Here is an 18,903-nt window from a genome sequence, read left to right as displayed (position 1 = left end):
CTCCTCTTGCTGCTGTATTATGGATGCTCTTCCTCCTCTCACTGCCATGTTAAGCAGAACACAGGTCTCAGTTTACCTGAAGGGCAAAAGAGGTTCATTTTGTAAATGCAGAGCGTGTCAGTTCTAAAAATGCCGATTCAGACACCTACTTGAACACACACACATTCCTTTCCCCCTGCTCATTTAAACGGGACAGAACACCCTGCAAAGTCCCAGGCAGTTTGAAGGGGGGGGTGTAGAAATCTAAGGGCTCGATGGTGCTTTCCCTGCAGCCTCACAGCAGCAGGGCTCACTTTCTACATTCAGATAGAAGGATTTCACACCCTGTCTTTGTTCCCCTGTAATTCAATGATCTGTTGCAAAATGCTGAGCAGGACCAAGGGGAGGGGGGGAAAGCCCAAATCCAAACCGAAGCAACAAACCCCAAGGATCCTCACTCTACACGATGCACCAATCTGCTTTGGGATTATTAACAGGGAAAATCAGTCTGCTCCCTGTGCTGTCTGGATGTGGTGGAGCAACAAAGTGGTGTTGGCAAAGGAGGAGTCGTGGTAAGGTTTAGAAAGAATGTAATTTATCTATTCTGCAACATGCTGTGCATTACAGAACAGCAGTTCCTTCCTGAACGTTCTTGGGAACCTAAAGATGCACAAGGGAAAAGGAAGTTACCAATTCCTTAGGTGCAGATGCCAGAGTACTCATTGCTTAGAAAGAGTGACAACAGGGGGATTCTGGAGTTCCACTGAAATGGAAACTGGGTGGGAAATCAACCAAAAAAAGGCATTAAAAATGGAGGAAAACCCATGGGAAACATTTTTGGGAGCCTGATAAAAGCAGCAATTTATACTGCAGCCACCTCTGCAAGACAAATGTTAAACTAAGTGCAAGTATTTGTTGTGATGTGACCTCCCAATGTCCCCGAATTAAACAGGCATGGTTTTAACTAGCCTTACTAAGCTGTGTGACTACATGGCTTGGCAAAGCTTGTCCTGGCACCTCAGCAATCCATGGGGAGTAGCTATGGATAGCTAATAGCTGTGCACTGACTAGCAGGGGGTATCAGAGATGCTAATTGGGCCTTGTGGCATGTGGGTTTCCAAACTGAAATAGGATTACAAACCCCCCCAGGATTAAGGGACAGGAGATAATTAACACTCTAGACACAAACAGTCTGCCCACTCAGTAGTTGGTTGCCTAGGTAAGAACAATAAGGGTCACTTAGAACAATAGTTTCCTTCAAAACACTTAACCAAATTGTTCCACAGGCTTCACAGCCACTAATTAATCCAAGTGCCACACTGGGATCCCGTTATACTGGTATGGAGGACAGTGGGACCAGGAAAGCAGCAGTGCTGAAAACTGGAAGGCAGAAATCAGAGTTGTGTCTGCTTCTCTTCCCCTAAGACCAAACTGCTGCTGTACTATGATTATGGATTTAGCCCAAATAAACCCTCTCTTTAATAAATGGGATGATTGTTTTCTGCTTAACCAAGGGGAATAAAAATAGGATCTTTAAGCAAATAAGCTCAGGGTGTACATTTCATTTTTATACAGAAGTATGTGTACCAGAAAACACATAGAAAGGCTATCCTTGTGTATATTTACATATGCATGTGAGAGGTATTTAGCAGGTTCTGTTGCTTTTAGAAGCAGTGGGACAAGCACCTGGTGAGCAAAGTTATCAGAACTGAAGCCTTTGCATGGCCTTCCCCTCACCAGGAGATGAAATGATTCATAAACCTGCCAGAACTGAGATGAGTTCCCCTGGCAGAAGCCCCAGGAGGAGAGCAGCATCTGATCCTCCAGTCACTGTAGGAGGAGATGTCCCCACTGGTCCCACTGCCTTCAGTACAGAGGGGTGTAATTTCACACTTCTCACCTTGGAAAGTGGGTCAAGTTTCATAAATAAATGAATTTATTCTGATTCCTGGCGAGCTTGCTAACAGACAGGAGAGCAAGGCTTGCCCATCGAGGCTTACTGTGCATCTGGGGCTGGTGTCAGGGAAAAGGTTCAGTGGCAGCACCCACAGATCTAGGGACCAGCCAGGACGGTCCCTGTACGTCCGCCTGGGTGACCACAGCACCAAGTTCCAAACAGCTGTTGAAATTAGGGAGGGAGGTGCAGGAAAAAGAAACCCATCTCAAGGGAGCTATACTTAGAAGAAAATACTTGGCGCCCACAGGACCCAAACACAAGTCGATGGAAACTTAATACATTTAGGGCAGACTGTAAGCTGTTAAGGGATTGTGTGTTTTTTGTCTTGCTGATGCAACACAGAGCAAAACCAGCCCCAAAATAGCATCCAAGGGTATTAGTGTCTAGGTGAGAGGAGTTCCCATTGCAGGAGGAGCTCACCACGATGGGAAATGCCTGTTAGCCTGCAGGAGAACGCTTGCAGCGGACAGCTGCACTGTTCAGGTGTGTCACTTCATCTGAAAAAGGCAAAGCTGACACAGGGGGTGTTTGATGGGCATCCAGAAACGCTTTCAGACACATCCCAGGGAGCCTGGAAGCGTGGTTGCTTCCTCAGGATCTCCAGGCTGTGAGGCTGCCACACAGCACAGGGCACCTTCAGCCGAGCAGCCCGCGGTGCTGGGACGGGCCAGATGCAGAGAACCCAGGTCACATACACCCCAGAACTCCAGGGTATACTTAGAGGCAGCACCTCTCACTCTTGTTCATACGATAGGTATTGACATACACATAAAATCACACAAGCATTGAAGCTGGTGTAAAGCTGCCATGCTCTGATACCACTTACTTTGTTTACTGGAAAAATAAAGCTACTGTGTTTATACCGTTCATACCCCCACGGCAGCACAGCTGCGTTCAGGCCTGGGACAAGAGGAAGTTGGTCTGTATAACTTAAATTGCAAAACTTCTCAGTGTAAAGAAGCCAAACCACAGCTAACCACCAAGAGAGCAGCACCAGGCTTCGGGAGGAGGTAAAATACTGACGTGGAGTGCCAAAGGGGACTACTTCAGACCTCTGGTGTTGTTGCCTCCGTTAACATTTGGTCTGTTTTCATCCAATTTAAGCTGTTTTAATGCAGTATTCACCTCCCTGCTCATTTAATCTGGTTTCACCAGAGCTACTTTTGGCATTACATGGTCTCGAGAGGCATTTCTGAATCCCCTCTGACAAAAGAGAACCCTAACTTCTGACTCCTAAGGTGAGGTTACTGGAAGAGAGAGATCAAAAAGCCTGTTGGAAAACAAATCTTCCCTGGATATATGCTCTTATTCCTCATACAGTAGTTGGAATACAACTTGTACAACACAGCTAAAGGGTTGATTGCTTGTGGTGCTGAAATCTCGATTCGCAAAGGCAATTCCAAGTCTTCATTGAGAATTTTCACTGACGCAGAAAATTCCTGCAGTAACAGTGTGGATAGACCCCTGCCCAGTATTTCACAGCTCTGAGCAAGCCCACCTATGATATCCTGGTAACCACAGGAATCCATGATCCCTGATACTCACAGAGTGCGAGGCAGCAGCCGGAGAGTGAGCGGCGTCCTCTGGCGAGCCCGAATCTCTGCCCGTCTTCTCATGAAGACCTCTCCCTCTTCACAGAGCTGAAAAGCAAAGGAGCTAGCTGCCAAGCTTGCAAACACCTTGTCCAACTCAACCTACGTCTGTAACATCATCAAATCTCATTTTGGAGGCCAGAATGAGCTGAGGAAGGGGAGGTAGATCCTCACGCCCGTGCAAACCCTTGTGTAACGTGGGAGAAGGGGAAGGCACTGGCAGATGACTTCACCTGTGCCACGTCAAGAGTATCTGCAGTTTAGTTGCTGGTGGGTCCCTGTTGCCTCACCTTGTTGAAATTCTCCTCTCTGTGGAAATTTTTCTCTGAGAAAAAGGAAGGGAGCAGGAAAGACTCCAAACCTGTGGTGCATTTCATGACTTACCCAGCGACTGCAATCACTACTCGCGATGCCTGCGCCGGGTGGGTGCAGGTGCCCTTGTGCCTGTCCCCCTGTGAGCTGGTTCAGTCTGTCCAATGGCCATTACAGCTCAGGTCAAAAGTGCCTATTGCCCCTTCAAGTCTATTAAAATACAGCTTTCAGTCTTTTTTGGGTCCTATCAGATAGACACATCCATTTCCAGTGGGAAGCCGTCCCAGGCAGTATTTGCAAGGGCAGCTGAAGATACAGACCCCGTTCCCATCCCGCCAGCACTGCTGGGCAGTGAGGGTAATCTTTAGAAGCCAAGAGAACACTGCCAAACGCCTGAGCAAGGTGCTTCAATGCTTTTAGGGCTGTAATTTGCCTTCAGTGCAGGTTAAATTGTCTGAAAGGAAGCTGCATGTTTCAATAACCTCGTGCTTGTCTAAGCATGACCACGTAACTACCAGGTTGCTTAAAGGTCTCTGGTAACAACCGTGTGTTACCGGAAGGTGCGTTTCATTCACTGGCTATTCCTGTCACTTATTTCAAGTGGGTTCTGTTATTTCATTGACAGGGTAATTCCAGGCAGTGTTGTACTTAAGGCTTTTAAAAGCTTTCTTTTTTTTTTTCCCTAAAGAAAAGCAGCTGTGCATAATTTCAGAGGGCATTTTGGAAATCTTAGGGATTCTGCATAAATGGAATTTAAATTAGTCATTAAAAGTTAAACCAAGCAAATGAGAGCAGTCACCTTCTGAGTGTAGAAACAGGCAACTGCTGAGTAAAAGGGTTTGCTAGGAGACATCTGGTTATGCTGACCCTGAATGGACATAGAGTTTTTTCTCAGATTTAATGTGGTGCAAATCCATGTTATATCGTTTGGAGTAAACACCAGGAGGCTGAAAGACCCTTTACATGAAGCATCCAGGGAACAGGAGGCCGACACTTCCATCCTGATTTGTGGTTTTCAGCCATGCAGTGCAAGGATCGCGAGGGAAAGGAGGTGAAATGGCAAAGGGTGGATGTTCTGCACCACATGGCTCGGGAGATACGGCACCAGGGGTCACACATCACAACTTAACGCCTCACCAGCTCTCAGTGACAAGTTTCTGGCCACCAGTCAGACATTCCCCCCTCATTTCTCACCCTGCTGCTCTCTGCTGTGTCCCCAAAGAGACATCCTCACTTCCCTTCGCACTGGCCTGTCAGAGTATCCCATCTGAGTTCTGGAGCACACCTTACCTTTCAGTAAGCACACCTTCTAATGTCCCAGGCTCAATTTGAAAGCCCCCTGAGATGAAACCTCCCTTTAATTAAATCTCTAAAGCGCTGTGAACAAAATCCATGTCATTGTCTTTCCCAGGGCTTCTTCAGCTGACCACCTTGCACGTCTTCTGGTAAAATCAAGGTCTTTGGGGCAATGTCTTCTATACTTTGCTACCACATCCAGGTGCATTTCACTAACATACTCATGGCACTTGCCAGAAGTAGTAACTCAGATGTACCTTCTCACGTACAGTCAGTAAGTAGCTCTGCCTGTGTGGAAATACCCAGGTCTAACTCAGGAGTCCAAACCACCTAACCTCATCTCTAGGACCACACATCACACCGTTCCCGAAATACTTCGGGGGTGTGCAGACAATCCTCTGACACCTTGCCTAATCTGTGCCTGCTCTCCTGCTGCCATGGCAAAGTTCTCACCTCCCTTCAACGGAAGGAAATCCAGGCCCTGACAGCAAGGATTCCAGAGCAAAGGATGGGAAAGGAGGATTGCTGCACCCAGCTTTGCTGCCAGGGGGGTTTCAGCACACGGAGCGCGCGCCGCTCCTGTAAAGTCTGCAAGCAACCCTCCTTCTACCCGAAACAAGCTGGCAAAGAGATGTTGAGAGCCCAGCTGGCACAGAGAAGAAGTAGGCACTCTGTTAATGGGTGGCAAATTACCTGCTTAACGAGGCCCCCATGTGACTGTCACAGAAATACTGCACAGGTTCTAAGCCACAAGGCCGAGATGAACTCTCCAGGACATAGAGTATCTGACTACAGAAAATGGTCTCTACAATGAAGCATAATCACAGACAGGTAATTAGTGTGAACTGCTTTTAAGTGGTCACATAGGAGAAAGAAAGGAATTTTTGTGTTCTAGAAAGGAAAAGCAGCCAGGAAGAATGAATGTTTAAGGAGCTCTTAGGTTTTTGTCCCTACCTGAAGAGCAGGATAAAGGTGCTTTAGCTAAAGGCTTGTTTGGACTAAGTTACACTCACAAGTACACAGCTGGGGTTGCCTTATTCACCTCTGTGTCCATTTACCCATCGTGTTTGTTACAGGCCACACTGAAAACTGTTCAACCTCGTTTAGCTGTGAAGCAAGTCCTGCTCTGAGCAAAAGTTTGGCCTAGAAAACCTCCAGAGGTTCCTTCCAACCTCAGCTATTCTTTGATTTTAACTGGGTTTTGTGGTTAATATCTTTGTGTTTCTAATGGCTGTTCATTGGTCTTGGCTTGTGAAAGTAGGTGATTTTTCTGCTTCTCTCAGAATACTGCTCTGCTTTGCTTCTAGCACCATTAAGAAAGGCTGTAAGAAGCAGTTTAGAAAGCAATCTGAGGGGAAAAAAGGCATCTCTTCAATCACATTCTGCAAGAACTAAACTTAATGGCAGGTGATGACTATTTCATGCGGGTTTTTTGAAAACTGGGCAGTTTTATCCTTCAGAAGGGCAGGTCAAGGTTTGGGTACACAGTTGAACCAATGAAGATTCTTTTCCATACAGTAAATTTGACTTCAGGCATGTGGATCACAGACATGGAACAAAATTAAGGAGAAATGCTCATGAAATGTTACTATCAGCTAGTGGCTCTGCTCTGCCATCCAGGCTGCCAGTACTGAGAGGGTAAAGTTGGAAATGCCACAGAGGAGGAGGTATGCCCCTTCTCCCATGTCACAACACCCACTTCTGCCCAGCCATCTACTTTTTAGGAAGAATGACTGAATTACAGGCACAATCCCCAGGGGTGAGGGATGCAGTCTGGAGGTTTTACCAGGTTAAATGGAGTAGAATAGAACCGTTTCCCAAGCAGTAAAGCAAACTGCAGAAATTATCTGTTCTGCTTGAGGAAATTAGATTATGGGGCCGTTTATTTAGTACAAAATAAATCAGGTGGAAAGGTTAATTTAGTGCCTGCAGTTCTCCTCTCCAAATTAATCACCGAAAGTGAAAGAGGTACTTCATTTCCTAAATAGAAGCGTGTGTTTCACTGCTCTGGATGAAAGCAGAAGTGTGTGTTTGTTTCAAGCAGCTCTGCGGTTGGAACAGCCAGTAAGGGAATCTTCATCAGCTCAAATAGCAGGGCTGGTTTCCCAGGTAAATAATTTATATCCCTGCTGTTAGGGAGAAGTCGCAGGAGACTGTTGGGAAGCAGCCCTAAGAGGCTGGGGAGATGTTGCATTTGATCCGGTGCTCCGGTGAGTCAGCTTATGATGATTTCTAATGTCAACAGGCTCCTTTCAACAATCAAAGCCAGCTGGCTGCGTCCCTGAGGCTGCCTCTCCCTGCCTGACAGGTGATAGCTTCCGATAAGGGGGAGCACTAAAGCTGACAACTGATTTAGGAGAGACAGAACAGGCTACACAATTGCACAGCCCCTGCGTGCTGCACGCAGCCACGGCTCCTCTCCCTGCTATCTTCAGTTAAAATGCAGTTAGGTGCCTGAGACATTTAGTGTGCAAGTTATTTGATTTTCTTTTTTTAAAAAAAAAACCTTTCTTTTTTTGCCTTTAAAGGTGACAAGGATTGGGAAAGGTGACAAGGATTGGGAAAGGTGACAAGGACTGGGAAAGGTGACAAGGATTGGGACAAGGAATTTATGTTGGTTTCATTTCTCTCCCGTTTTGGAAGAAGTAAAGCAGGTTGGAGTACCCTGGAAAGGGGGCTGGCGTGCTGCTAGGCTCTCTTATCAGCCAGATGCTCCTTCCTGTTTCACACCAGGAGAATTTAGCTTCGGTTTCAGGCATGGAACTCTGCTTGTGAAACTGCAGCCAGGCTGGTCTGTCCCACAGCCGCAGAAATCTGCCCCGCAAGCTGGAAGAAATGAAGGAGCCTCCCTCTAGTTCCTTTTTCCCTTCCATGTGCTACTTCAGGAATCTGAGATTTATTTTTTCCCAAAGGGCAGTTCATTACTGTGGGTAAAAACAAGCACAACTAATGTACTTACAAGGTAGAGCAGTCTTGTAATTCATACGCACTGCCTTCCACCCTGCTCACTTGGATAATTAACATCCTGTTGATTGATTGTTGCACAGAAAGGGTAAGATCTGTAAAATAACTAGTGATTTTGGGTAGTTCAGTTTTCATGGAGGTGAGAGCGAGTTCAGTGCTCAAACCCATTTCATTCTTCCCTGTCCTGATGTTTTTTACTCCATAAGCACCTTGCTCAGCTTCCTGGGAGCAAATCAAGTCACTGCACCAAACCCTGGCTTTTAGGATTCTCCTTGTTTCCTTCTGTGGCTCTTCCCAACGTTCTACAACATCGATTCACAAACCCTGCCTCACAGAGCACAACTTTTCTTTGCAGCTTTCTGGGAATCTCTTTCACTCCAGCCTTTGAAAAAATGAGTTTCCCACCCCAAGCAGAGAACTCTCCCCAGCCCTGCATAAGCCTGGGTAGGACATTTCTTCGCTGCGATCAGCTGACACACCTCTGATTGCTTTGATAAGCACAGACACAGGAGTAACTAGCTTTACTCTGCCACCCTATGCTCACCTTGACCAGCTAAATCCAAATAGCCATTATTAGAAGTTTCAAACACTGCCAAATATTTTAATTCAGCTGCACAACCAGCCTGACCCGAGGGTAAACTCACCCCTGTTCTGAAGCTGCTCTCTGCACATGCACATGGACACATCTAGCTCGCTGCCCGTGCTGGGCTTCGCGTGCTCCTAAGTGGGGTGGGTATGAAGATTAGGATTAACCTTTGCATCTGTGGGTTTAACTGACTGGCCAGAAGTCAGGCAGCAAACAGCACTGGGTCTCCAAAGCAGAGCCAAACCACAAGACCATCTGTTTTCCCTTCTGAAGGGTGCTTAAGACACAGGCTTTTCCTCTCTCCAGGTGCTGGGACTCGGCTGTGAACCCGGTAGCATCTCTGCTTCCACTCCGCTCGGGGGTAGGAAAAATCAGGCATTTGTAGGCTGTGGGCAGGTAACACAACACCTTGTATGTGGGATTTTCTTCTTTCCACTAATGTGGATCTCTCAGTGGTTGAATATTTACCAGTCTGTTACCTCCCCAGAGCCTAGCACGTGCCAAGGCAGTGGCTGCCTGCGTAGTTACACGTGCATGCTGTCGCGCCACCTTGGCAGCCAGGCTGGGATGCCCTTCATCCTGCTACGACCCGAGCCACCCACATCCCTGTAAGGGATGAACAGACCTTCTCCCTGCTCCCAGAGTGTCCACTTTCCTTGGCTGACAGGGCACTTGGGGTCTTTATACTGTTCCAAGGCCTCACATTTTGTACAATGAAGTCAAGTCCCTGCGTGCAGAACACCTGCATGCAGCAGCCTTGCTCCAAGCACACTCTGTAACATTCAGCAGGTTCCTTTCTTCCTAGGTTTAATTCTGCCTCTTGTGCTTTCTCCCCAGCCCACAGGCCCAAGAGTTGCCCCTGTCTGTTTCTCAGCAGCCTCTCTAAATCCTTTGGCAGCCACTTCCCTCACCTTCAAACCACCTCTCTGCTAGAGGATCTGCTCCCAGGTCCCTCCTGTGCCAGACTCACTCGCTCCTCAGTCTCCAGGATCTCCTTTGGAAGGAGTATTGATCCAGTAGCTGGCTGGTTTATTGTACTAATTTCATCTCAGTTGGGTGCTGGCTTAACTGCCCCTTCCTACTGTCTCTGAGGACAAAGGACTGTAATTGTATGTACCCAGCTGTCAATGTATGTACCCAGCACAATCAGCACAAGAGGGACAAAAGGAACTCCCTGGTGGTATGTTAGCACTAGAGGTTCCTGCCAAACCATCAATTCCACACTCCACTGGTCTGAGGATGTGCTGCACCACCTCAGGGTCCCAGCACTGACATGTGAAATGTTCTAGGAAAAATGGAAATCCCTTTGGCAAATTATTAGAAAACACAAGATCTGCCCTAACAGTGGGAATGGAACGAGCTCAGGGCTGTCTGGGCCAGAGCTCCAGCACGAATTTCCCAGCTGGGCCCATCAGCTCAGCTACCTTCACTTGGTCACTGCCACAAACCAGCAGCAGGCCAACTGATCTTGGAAAACTCTTAACAGCTCTGCAGGCTTCTTAAGCACCAGTGAGACCCAGAAGAATGAGATTGGGAAAGCTAGATAAAATTCCAGTGGGACTAGTCCTTTTCTGCACCTTCTAAAAGGCATATCCGATTCTGAGATAAGAAGAACAATGGAAAGGAGCAGGAGACAGCAGGCTTGAAGAGCAGTTCACCCTAAGCACAGAGTCTGGTTGCTGCAGCAGAAATAGCCTTTCTGTTCAGACCTCAGATACCAGAGAGAGATACTAGAGAAAGGGTTTAAAAAACTTCTGACAGAAGAGCTTTTAGCAAACTGATTCAGAGTGAATTTGTCAGGAAATAAATAGAGTTCTGTGCCTTCTCTATGCTTGATTTATGTCACTGTACTTACTATCTCCAGAGGAAATCCTCCTCTGTGCTGTCTGAAGAACTAATAACTACAGACACTGGAAGGAGTTTAAAGCAAACGCGTTGCCTTTGCTCTCTGCTTCTTGCTTTTATCTCCTAATCTCAACCTCCAGGGGCATGGCAAGGCTCTGCCACTCCTCTTCCTCAGCGCCAGGGTTTTCATCCAGGTGTTTATTCCCTGCCTGGCCTTTACTGCACAGCACTACAGCACACACCCAGACCCTTCAGGGGAAAAAACCAACCAAAACCCCATTAAAATACTTATAAACCCCCTGAACACTCACAGGATTAGTCGAGCTGACCCAGAAGGAGTGAGTAGAGCTGCGAGGAAGCAGCTGGGCTCCCTGGCACTCCGGGAATCCCTGTCTATCTCCTGAGGCGGCGGGGCCGCCAGGCACAGCCCGGCACCTGGAAACGAGAAGGAGAAGGGCCATGAAACCCTCCTGCGGGCCTTGGGGCCGGGGCCGGGCCCACGCCGGGCAGGGAAGGAGAAGGTAAATCCCCGGTACAGGGGCTGGGAGAGACTCGGAGGCGCCCAGGCGGCAGAAAGGGCGGGCGAAGCGAAGCCTCCCCCGCTGCCAGGGCTGCCGAAGAGGCGGGCAGCCGCCGCGGGCGCCAGGCAGCCCCTCTCCCCCTCTCCCGCCGCTCCCGCTCACCCTCCGGGGAGCCGCGGGGACTGAGGCGGGCGGGGGGCCACCCGAGCCCGGCAGCACTGAGGCGGCGGCGGCGGCAGCAGCCCCATTGCCGCGCAGGCGCCGCGGAGGGACCGCGGGGAGGCGGTTGTTGTCTCGCACTTCCCCACGATCCTTCCGCCGGCCGGCCAGCAGGGAGAGCCCCGTCTGTGTGCCCCAGCCCCTCACAGCCGCCTCCCGCAGCGGCTGCTCCCCACTGCCGCGAGGCGGGCGAAGAGAGCGCCCGAGAGCAGCGTGTGCGAGGCAGAGGAGAGAACAGAGAAGCGGCGCCGCGGCCGCACCCGCCTCCCGCGCTCCCGTCCCCCGCCATGCTGAGCAACGGCGGCCGCCCCTCGCGCGCGGGGGGCGGGGTTGAGGGGAGGGGAGGGGGGGCGGCCCCGCCGGCCCTTCTTTCCCCCCCCCCCCTCCCCGCTCCCCCCGCAGAGCGGCTGGCTGCGGGCTGCCTCTCGCTCCCCCCCCTTCCCTCCCTTTTAATTTTTATTTTGTTTTATTTTACCCCCCCCCGTCCCCTCCCCACCCCGCGCGGCGGCGGCGGCGGCCCGCCTTCCTCCCATCCTCATCCTCATCCTCATCCTCCTCCGCCGCGGCCCCGCCATGGCGACATGAGCCCGCCGGCCGCCGCCGCCGCCGCCCCGGACATGGGGCCCGCACGGTGCTGAAGCGCCGCGGAGGAGCCCCGCCGCCGTCTCCCCACCATGGGGTGCTGATGGCCGGGCTCCGCCGGGCACCCCGCCGCCGCGCAGGGGAGGTGAGCCCGGGCCGAGGGGGTACGACAGGGCGGGGGGGGGGCGGGGGGGTGGGCGCGAGGGCGGGGGCGCGGCCGTGAGGCGCGGGGCGCGCGCGGCCGTGAGGCGCGGGGGGGCGGTGGGGCCGGCGCGCGTGCACTGCGCGAGGCGTGCGCGCGGGGCTGATCCCGCGAGCGGCGCTTTGTGTGTGTGTGTCCGCGCGCGCGCCCGCTCATCCGCGCGCGGCCCGGGCCCGGCCCCCTCAGCCCGTCAGGACCCTCAGGGCCCCCTCAGCCCGTCAGCGCCCCCTCAGCCCGTCAGGCCCCCTCAGCGCCCCCTCAGCCCGTCAGGGCCCCCTCAGCCCGTCAGGCCCCCTCAGCGCCCCCTCAGCCCGTCAGGGCCCTCTCAGCCCGTCAGGACCCTCAGCCCGTCAGGTCCCGGCCCGGGTCCGGCCCCCTCCGCCCGTCAGGCCCCCTCAGCCTGTCAAGGGCCCCTCAGGGCCCCCTCAGCCCGTCAGGCCCCGTCCCGGGCCCGGCCCCCTCAGCCCGTCAGGGCCCCCTCCGCCCGTCAGGCCCCCTCAGGATCCCCTCAGCCCGTCAGGCCCCCTCAGCCCGTCAGGGCCCCTCAGGATCCCCTCAGCCCGTCAGGCCCCCTCAGCCCGTCAGGGCCCCTCGGGGCCCCCTCAGCCCGTCAGGCCCCGTCCCGGGCCCGGCCCCCTCAGCCCGTCAGGCCCCCTCAGCCCGTCAGGCCCCGGCCCCGCAGCCCATCGGTGCCCCGGCCCATCAGCCCGCCGCCTGGTCCCAGCGCTGCACCGGCTGCCCCTCGCAGCACTGCTGCACCCCGGTTTGTCCGGGCTGGGCTCGCCGGGCCGGGCCGGGCTGCGCTCCCGGCCGCGATGGAAGAGGTTCCCTCGAAGGAGCGATGGTGGGTTGTGGAAATCAGTATCCGAAGCGGGGGACGCGGAGGGAGGGAGGCAGCCGCCGGTTATGTCATGCCGGGGGCAGGGCTGGCGAGGAACCCTCCTCAAAACTTGGCTGTTGGGCACAGAAAGTCCCGTTCTCTTACCCCCTCCTCCCCTTTTGACCCCACAAAGGAGGGGAACAAGGAGCAACCCTGCGCTTTCCCTGCTCCTGAAGGCAGGAGCATTGGAAGGTGGCTCGCTTGGGGCCTGAACCTAAAAGTGCTTCTCATGGAATCAGATGGTTGGAAAAGATACTTAACATCGAGTCCAACCATTCCCATCCTCTCCTAAACCATCTACCTCATCTCCCCTCTGTTAAACACCCCCAGGGGTGGGGACTCAGCCCCTCCCTGGGCAGCCTGTGCCACAGCCCCACAGCTCTGCCAGGGAAGAACTTTTCCCTCCCAGCTGAGCTGACCCTGCCCTGGGGCAGCTTGAGCCCATTGCCCCTTGTCCCATCTCCTGTCCCCTGGCTGAAGAGACCATCGCCCACCTCTCTGCACCCTCCTGGCAGGGCAGGGGTGGTGGGGAGAAGGTCTCCCCTCAGCCTCCTCTTCTCCAGGCTCAACACCCCCAGCTCCCTCAGCTGCTCCTTTTCAACCCCAGCCTTTGCACGCTCGCACACAGGCTCTTCCCCATGCACCACAGCAGCCTGTACATACACGGCCCCTTTTAAAGACAGAAGGCTGAATTTTTTTTCTTTTTATTAACTAAACATTTAAATGCCTGATTGTAAAGCTCCCCCTTACAGAGCAGACCTCGCCTTTTCCCTGCCAGGGGCCGCAGATGCTGCTGCAGCTCAGCCTCCACAGCTACCCTGGCTTCTGCCTGTGCCCCAGCACAAAGCCAGTGGGTACGTGTGTGTGCACACAGAGCCTGGGTTTTGTAAAGTGAAGCTGAGCAGGAACTTTGTCTCCCAAAAAACAACTCAACACCTTTTCCTTGTCTCAAGGGCTTGGTTGTGGACCCTTGCAGACGATTTGGTTTTTGCTTTTAAAGTATTTTGGCTGGCTTGTGAAGCCAGGGGACAGCTTGCTCCCATCTGTGCCTGCACAGACCTTGGCAGGGGATGTGGGAAGCTGATCTTCTGGCTTCTCCCCAGCAGGAATTGAACTTTCACATGGGGTGTGTGTGTATATATATACACACTTCTAATTATCCTTCATCCCCATCAAGAGCTTGCATATAATTTGATATGGCAAAACTGGTCTTAGACACTTCTTACTGTCTCTGTTCTGTATTGGGAGTGTGGTGCTTTGTTTGCTCTGGGTCCTTACTTTAAAATACTCTCAGATTTCACCTGTCCTGACATAAGAGCAGCCTTGGTCTGTCAGGACCCTCTCCTGAAGTCCTCACCAGTTGCTTGCTGGAGCTGGGCTTTCCCACTGCTTCACGTTTGGTGTGGGAAATGCCAGGGCTGCAGCCAGTGTTGATGGGAGTCAGTGATGAGCAGAGCAGCTCTCTCGTGCTGTGCTCTGTCTCCAGCCTTGCTGTTGGGAGCTGTTCCTGTGTGCATTTGAGGGTATAAATGCACCTCAGTGTGGGGTGAGGTTGGCTGGGTGCTGGGCTACTCACCCTCGGTCCCACAGGTTGAAGTGACCCCACCATCAGCCCTGGCCTTTGCCATAAGAGCTGGCAGTGCAGCCTTCCCTTCCCAACTTCCACACAGCCAGGCAGGAAAGGGCAGCCTGGGTGGGTTCAGTTCTAATTTTAGGGAGTTCAATGGTCCATATCCCTGTGTCCTCGGCACCTTGGCATGACTCTGAGGCAATGGGCAAGTCAGGTGTTGAGACAATTCTCTGGGGCAAGGCAGTGTCCTGAGCTGCCTGCCATCTTACCTTAACACTCCATAGGATCAACATTTCCTTGCTAAAAATGTGTTATTTCCCTGTTTACAAGTTAGTGATATTTAGAGGCATTTATCAGCTCAAACAGGCTGCTCCTGTCCGAGCACGAGGCAGTGCAGAGCTTCTACCTTCACCTCTGTCATTGCCCCAGGATCTAGTTAGTTGGTGGACTCAAGTGTGGAGTCTTTCACGTCTCTGAGCATCTCCCCTGTAATTAACAGCCTCTTATGTTTTCCCTTCTTGGCTTTTCAGTGCTGCTTAACATACCTTGTGCAGGTGACAGGTGAGAGTGAGCAGTGTGGGGTGGTGGAACGTGCCTTCCCCCAGGGCCTGTGTGTGAGATGCTTTCCCTTGCACCTCTCCCCCAGCAGCGTGCCCGGTTATGCAGTAATTAATCCTGGCCTCATGCTGAACTGGCTGTCTCAGAGCACGGTTTGTAGTGGTTTTACATGGTGCTTTTTAGGTGGGCAGGTTGGTAGAGCTGGCATGCAGATGTAAATTGCCCCCCCTAAAAAGCAGGTGACCAGATGGGTACACATGCAGCCTGTGGTTTGTTTCACACTGCTCCCTAGCCTGCCAGGGGATATTTTAAGAAGGCCATGCAGGCTTTGGGAGAACTGGGCATTGTGTTTTGGCTGGCAAATTACAGCAAACCTTGAGTAAAGGAGAAGCCCTGTCTCTCCAGATTGAGTCCACAGGGCTGGGGGGCCCGAAGGCCCTCCCCTGCAAGATGTAGATGTGTAGAACTAACCTGAGCAGGAAGCAATTGTGGCTGTTTTCCTTTGCTGCCATGGTTTTCCAGTGCCAGGGAAGGTACTTAGCCCCAGGACACTCCAACGGGGAAGCAGGAGCTCCAGGCCGGCCATGAAGGAAGCGGGTCAGAAGGGGGATTCTGGCTCACTGAGAGCAGAAAGCAGGTACTTGGAGAATTGAGTGTGATGGTAGCTGTTTGCCAGTGCCAGAGCAAGCAAGGGGGAAGCCATTCCTGTGGCAGGGAGATCTCAGGTGCCTGCTGTGTTGGCACCAAGCAGACGTGGTCTGGAATTGTCCCCTCCTGCGTGCTTGCTGGCTGCAAACACCGCCAGCCCGGCTGAGGAGCTGCCGGGGGTAGTGGCGCTTGGCCGCCCGGGGTAACAGGCTCCTGCAGATACTCCACTTTGCTCCTCAAACACTGGCTTTACCAGCATGGTGGGCGGTGCTGGATGAACCCCTCTGCCAGAGGTCTGGGGGCTGTTCTTGGTGGGGTTCTTTTTGGCTGTATGCAGTGAGATCCTTTCTTCTTGGCTGGGGTACCTGCAGCAGCTACAGCTGGTGGTTAGACTGGGCTCCCAGGAACCAACCGTTACCCTCTAGCAATTTTGACTTGGAGTCTAAGTGATGAGCCCTCTGTGCAGCTGAAAACTGCTTCCTTTGAGGGTGCAACTGCTGGAGTAACATGACCATTGGATGCAGCTCCATCTCTGTTCATGAAAGCCTGGCCTGTCTGCCTGTACTTGTCCAGATAGGAGCGAAGCAGGACTTCACATGAGCAGCTCTGTGGAAGCAGGAGAGCTCTGCCTGTCATTACACACTGCCTCAGCCACACCTGCACCTCCCAAAGCTCCCTTCCCTGGGTTTACTTTCTCTTAGGCTGAGCACTGCTGATTTTACCTTGCCCAGAGCTGGAGATACCCAGGCCGTTCCATTCATGTTGGGCACCAGAGACAAGTATGTGGATAAGAGCCAGGACTCTTCCCGTGCCATCCTTATTGTTGTGGACAATTTAAATTAGGCACTTTTCTGTATTGTCTCAACAAGAGGCTAATTAGTCAGCAAGCTCAAGCTCCTGGAGGATAATTAAGCTTTATAACTGTGGGTTCTCTTTGGTTGATGAGAAAGAGGAGCCAGTACCCTCAGAGGCTAAGAATGCTGCTCTGCAGCACCTTCACTGCACCTCAGCGGTGATCTATTGTTTGAACAGCAGATAATGCCTCATTTCCTCAATCATCTCTTCATAGTGCCTGCTGCAGCCACCAGGAACTCACCCTCAAGCCAATCAGTCTGCAAAGCCAAACACTGGCCTGGGAGAGCATTTATGCTTTCAGATAAAATCCTTTGCTGCTGTCAACAGGCACCAAGTAGTTGTAGCTACTTATTTTTTGGCTGTGGGTGCTGAGCTGGGTATGAACCTGTTTGGATTTGTTGCACTTCATGCTGCCGAAGGACAGAGAACTGCTGCCCAGACCTGGTTCCTGTGGGTTTGCCTGTAGATGTGTTGTATTTACTTGGTTTCAGGGGAATTAGGTTACTCAGAGAGGTGGTACGTGGTGCCTTAAATTCAGAATGCCTGTTGGCCTTTGCCTGTATGGGGCTGAAAGCCCCTGGCCCTGCTGTAGATGAAATGACTGCTCAGTGAGCTTGATTTTCCCTCGGAGTGACTTCCTTCAGTTCCTGTTGATTTATAGCAGCCTCAGTTGGTGCTGGGAGGAGTGACTCATGCTCTGCTGCGTCGCTTTCAGGAGGCTATAGCAGTGAGACATTACATAATGCCAGGTTTGCTTGGCCTTTTTTTCAATTCTTTAAAAACCCCAGAGCCTTCCTGCTCTGCTTTCAGCATTTGCAGCCTGAAGAACGGATGGGCTGCTCGGGGCACACAGCTGAGCCTCACATCACAACTGTGCTGCTGTGAGCCCCAAGCCCTGACGATTGCAGAGTGGTTGAAGGTGGTGGGGACCTCTGAAGGACACCTTATCCAACCTCCCCTGCTCAGGCAGAGCCACCAAAAGCCTTGTGCCATGTCCAGATGCCTTTACAATGTCTCCAGGGATGAAAATTCCACAGCCTCTGTGGGGAGCCTCTGGCTGGTCCATCCCCCCTCACAGTAAGGGAGCTTGCCTGACATTTAAAGGGCACACACCTTGTTTCATTTTGTACCCCTTGCCTCTGAGTACCACACCACCAAAAAGAGCCTGGATCCCACCTGCTTCACACCCTCCCTTCAGGTATTTATATAAATCAGTAGTATTACCCACCTTCTTGGGTGACTGATGACTGAACACAAGCCAGCAGTGTGCCTGGGTGGCTAAGAAGGCCAACAGCATCCTGGCCTGTGTCAGGAATAGTGTGGCCACTAGGTCTGGGGAGGGGATTGTGCCCCTGGACTGGGCACTGGGGAGGCTGCACCTCGAGTGCTGGGTCCAGTTCTGGGCCCCTCACTCCAAGAAGGACATGGAGGTCCTGGAGTGTGTCCAGAGAAGGGCACCCAGGCTGGGAGGGATGCTCCAGTCCCTTAATCGTATCACCTGTTCTTCACTGACTCCCTCCAGCACATCCATGTCTCCCTTGCACTGTCTGGGAGCCCAGAGCTGGACACAGCACTGAGGAGTGGCCTCAGCAGGGCCAAGTAGAGGGGAAGGATCACCTCCCTCAGTCTGCTGGCAACACACAGCCAGGATACCATCAGCTTTCTGTGCCCTGAGGACACTCTGCTGGCTCTGGTCAGCATGGTTCATTAGGACCCTCAGGACCTTTTCTGCAGAGCTGCTTTCCAGCCAGCATGTACTGGTGCCTTGGGGTTGTTCCTCCCTAAGGTGCAGGACTTGGCAGTTAGCCCTCCATGAGGTTCTAAGTCCATTTCTCCAGTCTGTCCAGGCCCCTCTGGTGCAGCTGGAGCAGAGGAAGCTCCATGGGAATGTCAGGAGGAGCTTTGTCACTGTGAGGGTGGCAGAGCCCTGGGCCAGGCTGCCCAGGGGCTGTGGAGCCTCCTTCTCTGGAGACATTCAAACCTGCCTGGATGTGTTCCTGTGGGATCCAGTCTGGGTGACCCTGCTCTGGCAGGGGTTGGACTAGATGAGCTTTTGAGGCCCCTTCCAATTCCTGACACTGTGAGTCTGGATGGAAGAACCACCCTCTGGCCTATCAGCCACTCCTCATTTGGTGTCACCTGCAAGACTACCCTCCAGCCCATCCCCCAGGTCACTAACAAAGGTGTTAAACATGACTGGACCCAGTACTGACACCTGGGGTACACCAGTAATCATTTGTGCCACCAGTCACCACTCTCTGGACACAGCCCTTCAGCCACCTCACTGCTCAGCCAGCCCCTCCTCTCAGTAGCACACCTGGACTTTCCCCAGCCTTC

The 18,903-nt window shown here is 52.5% G+C and overlaps 1 protein-coding gene and 1 long non-coding RNA gene across 2 annotated transcripts in view; one reads left to right on the top strand and one right to left on the bottom strand.

The window, feature by feature from the left end:
• LOC311191817 lies at nucleotides 1-10,937 on the bottom strand. Its single transcript, XR_014617307.1, has 3 exons — nucleotides 10,843-10,937; nucleotides 3,482-3,576; nucleotides 1-76 (listed from the first exon to the last, which is right to left on the bottom strand). It is a non-coding gene; the product is annotated as an uncharacterized lncRNA (long non-coding RNA).
• An 807-nt stretch (nucleotides 10,938-11,744) lies between these two features.
• CCNI (cyclin I) overlaps nucleotides 11,745-18,903 on the top strand; it is a 31,822-nt gene continuing 24,663 nt past the window's right edge. The window contains exon 1 of the mRNA XM_084264059.1: nucleotides 11,745-11,998. The gene's annotated coding sequence lies outside the window, so the exon portion shown is untranslated. The remainder of the gene's footprint in view (nucleotides 11,999-18,903) is intronic.

Source organism: Gallinula chloropus, assembly GCF_964237585.1.
Source record: "Gallinula chloropus genome assembly, chromosome: 4".
In the NCBI taxonomy this organism is placed as follows: domain Eukaryota; kingdom Metazoa; phylum Chordata; class Aves; order Gruiformes; family Rallidae; genus Gallinula; species Gallinula chloropus.
The sequence above is the reverse complement of the archived record's forward strand: the minus strand, read 5'-3'. Positions and strand labels throughout refer to the sequence as shown.